Here is a 4135-nt window from a genome sequence, read left to right on the forward strand (position 1 = left end):
AGCTGGGAACTCAGAATTCGCAGTTACACTATGGCTCTGCTTTTATCAGCTTCCTTTCCCCACCTCCTTTAACACACACGCACGCACGCACACACACACACATGCACACACACACGCGTACACACACACGCACACACACGCGCGCACACACTTTCCTCCATTCCCCTTTTCCTCTCTCCCCTTTTAAATATGCTTTTATTTATTTTCACGCACACAAACACACACGCACACACACGCACGCACACACACGCACGCGTACACACACACGCACACACACGCGCGCGCACACTTTCCTCCATTCCCCTTTTCTTCTCTCCCCTTTTAAATATGCTTTTATTTATTTTTAGAGTGAGAGGAAAGGAGAGAGAAACATCAATGAGAGATAAACATAATCTATCGGCTGCCTCCTTGCATGTCCCCTACTAGGGATTGGTCTGCAACCCGGGCATGTGCCCTGACCAGGAATAGAAACAGTGACCTCTTGGTTCCTGGGTGGATGCTCAACTGCTGAGCCACACTGGCCCTTCCCTGTTTTTCTTGTCTCATTCCCCTTCCGCCTTGTCTGTCCTCTCCACTCTTGTCTAAATAACTTCCTCTGTTGGAGCCACCTCCCCTCTCGGTTGAACGCAGACATGACTACAGCGAAGCACCTTGTGGTATTGTTTTGTCTGCATTTCCTGAGGTGGGGACTGGCGCTCAGTGACCCAAGCCAGAATCTGGGAGTCATTCTGGACCCTGCCTCATCTCCACAGTCAGCCATCTTCAAATTCTCGTTTTCTATTAAAATAGCTCTTGATCTTCCCTCCTCGTGTGCATTCGCATTGCCCATACAGCAGGAGAGAGAGAGCAGCGAGAGAGATTACGGTTGAAGAAAGAAAAAGAGAGATGAGGGTCATCTTTGGTATCCTCAGAGACATTTTGCAAACCTCCCAATTCCAAGTTAGAGTCTCCATCTTTGCCTCTCACACGCTTCCAGCCTCCCTCTGGGTCTCTGACCCTCAATGACTGCCCGGAAGCTGGGCTTCTGCTGGCCGTGTTTGGAGAAATTCCAGGTCTGGAAAGGAGTGATAATTGAGTAAGCAGTGGTAGCTCTCTTGGGAGTCCATGGGCAGAGTCAAGCCTCCTCTTCTTGCTGAGCCCTCCCTAGGTGGACTTTCCCTCCCAGCCCCTGTGGGCCTTTTCCTTGGAAGAGGTGTGTCCGCGCATTACTGGCCGCAGGCGGTATCTGCACTGATGGTGCGTGGCTGCAATCTCACCCCCTTCAGGACTCTCTCAGATGGTTGACTTCCTTGGCTCAAGGAGAGCCAGTGTGTCCCAGCGATAGCCTCTGGAGTCCCAGGGCTGGTGAGAAAGAAGGCTTCTGCTGGTATCTGCTGTGCTGGGGACAGTAGTCCTTGACCCTTTGTTCTTTTCACTCTGCCTCCCTCCTCCCAGCCACTAGCAACGTTAGCCAACCAGTTATGTGGGGTATGGACAACCACATTAACCCAGGGTAAGAACCCTGGCACTGAGGGAATAACAGGCTTTCTGAATTCTTTTTTCCTTCAGAAGGCTAAATGGTGCTCAAATATGTTCCTTGACATCCTGGGAGTAACGCTCAGGAATTCCCCAAATATGTTATTCTCAGACTTCCAAGCAAGCGTCCTCCTGTTTCTGTCCTTCAGGGTCTTAAATTACTCTCTCCTCTCCCTCCACATTCCTTTGTTTTTTCCTCTTATCATTTTACCCATCTTCCCCTCCTTGCGACACAGGGTCTGTTTTCCCCCCTGTTGCATAGATTCCTCTATGTTTTTTATTATTATCATGTATTGGTTTTGGGTGTACAGCTCAGTGGTTCGAGAGTCATATACTTACATCGTGTCCCTGATTCCTCCATGTTAATCTCTAAGTGAAGGAATGTTTATAAGCACCTCTTTTTTAGGCACAAGTCAAACTAGCTCTATTCTACATTAGGCAACATCTAATCCTTACAGAAATTAGAAACTTCTAGGTTCCCACCCTTGGGGAAAAGAGAGAGAAATGGTTTAAAAAACTGCCACAGGATGTTGATGTGTGTTTAGTATGACACTCATCTGTAGACCTGGCCACCTCTGTGTTCCTGGGATAAGAAAGGGATTTTGAGGGAGCCTGCTCTTCTCTCTTCCTGATTCTTCTTGAGTCCTTGGACAAACCACCGTGGTTCCCCATCATGGGAGATAAGCTGGTATGTATGTATCCCAGCGATGCCTGGCCGCGCTGACTGCTGCATTCCTACTGTCTAATGTTTCAGTTACAGTCAAACTTGCTCACAAACAGCTATCAGATGACAGCTTAGTATAGGAGGTTACAGATCCACAAGAATTCACTCTGATAGTTAAAAATATCGCTTTGCAGTTCTGATCATGGCTAGCCATGGTTTGGGGAGATAAAGGGTACACATTGTTTGGATTCCTGAGCTGCTCTGGGTCCTCGCTAAAGCTTGGCCGGTCAGAGCCCCACATGGGAGGCTCTGATGTGAGCAGCAGGAGGGACAGGGGGCAGATTAGGCAGGGCTCAGCTGTCTCTTTTTCTGTAAGTGTTCAAGCCACGAGTCCCCAGAGATGACTCCGTGGGGCTAAAAGTGGCAGTTTTCTCTCTTCCTCTTCTGTAGGAGGACTCAAGAGTCTCATGAACTGGGCGTGTTATCCTATTTTGCAGTTTAAGGGGCGACACAGACTGGATTTTCTTTTTTTCCCTTCAGAGTACTTGCCTGAGATGTGATTAAGACACCATTTACCCGCAAGTCTGCAAACGTAGTGTGAGTCCCCTGGATACACTATTGTTCTAACCAGAATGGAACCGAATGAGACACGGACCTCATCTGGCCTGTGCATTTCAGTCACTGAAGCTGAAGTCACATTGACTCATCCGTTGACTCATTTTGAACCATTCCTCAAGTCTCTTTCACGTGTACCATTTTCATTCTCTTGTCGTGCAGTTTTTCCCCTAAACTTGTGTAAAATGGTATCTTTTGTCCTTTTAAAATGTCATGTCATTATGGTTCTAGTGTGTGGAGGCCTTTCCCCCCCCGATTATCTCAAGTATATTAATTATCCCTCCCAATTCATTTGTCATATGCATTTTTGGTATGCAAGTCGTATCTAAGTCATTGATGAAAAGATTGACCACATGGGGTCTGGAGCAGATGGGAAGTGTTCTAGGAGTTCAGAGTGCGTCTTCCTGGTTAGTATTGATCCATTTTGCTGCACGGTTTGGGCCCCGCTGCTCTGAGTTACCATACCCTCCAGCTGCCTGTGTATTTCTGTTCTATCCACAAGATCTTGATCCGGATACATTGCGTCCCCAGCATTCATGCATTCTTTGATATATGTGTGTGCATATGTATGTGTTTATATGATATGTAACATATACCATATACAAATATCATGTAAATATGTATGCATATTATATTTAAAACCCCAAACTGTTATTTATAGACCACTTGCTGTCTATTGCTGAGTGTTTTACATATATCTCCTTTGTTCTTTACAGTCATTCTGCATTTCATTAAGTAAAAGTAGTTACTTTTTTCTAAGCATGACTAGTACTTAATCTCCAGTGATCAGTGCTTCCTCCTGGGTCCTTGCCACTGTCATAATTCATATAATCTGTTCTGGAGTTTTGCCTATGACATTGCTAATTTAATAAATACTTATTGAGCATGTACTGTGTGTAAAGAAAGCACTGCATTCCAGCCTGTTGGGAATTTAAAGACGAATAAGAAATGGTCCCTTTACTTGGAAGATTAAAAATATGAAGGAATGAACAGTGGCTTGGTGGGGAAGAGAGGGAAAGTCAAAGAACACAAAAGAGAGAGTCCTGAGTATGGATGGGTGAAACTGGCCACCTCCCCCGTCCTAAGTGGCAGTCTTCAGAAGCCACAGTGGTGGCATGTTCCATGTTCAAACCTCTTTACAAAGACGAAAGGTATCCAATGGACTGATGGTTTTAAATCCTATCCCTGCACTTCGCTGGGAGTATCTTCCTGAGTTTGAGAGTGAGAAGAGGCAGGCCTGGAAAGGGTCCACTTTAAAAAAAATATATTTTTATTGATTTCAGAGAGGAAGGGAGCGGGAGAGAGAGATAGAAACAGCAATGATGAGAGAGAATCATTGGT

This window comes from Myotis davidii, unplaced genomic scaffold, assembly GCF_000327345.1.
Source record: "Myotis davidii unplaced genomic scaffold, ASM32734v1 scaffold118, whole genome shotgun sequence".
NCBI lineage: Eukaryota > Metazoa > Chordata > Mammalia > Chiroptera > Vespertilionidae > Myotis > Myotis davidii.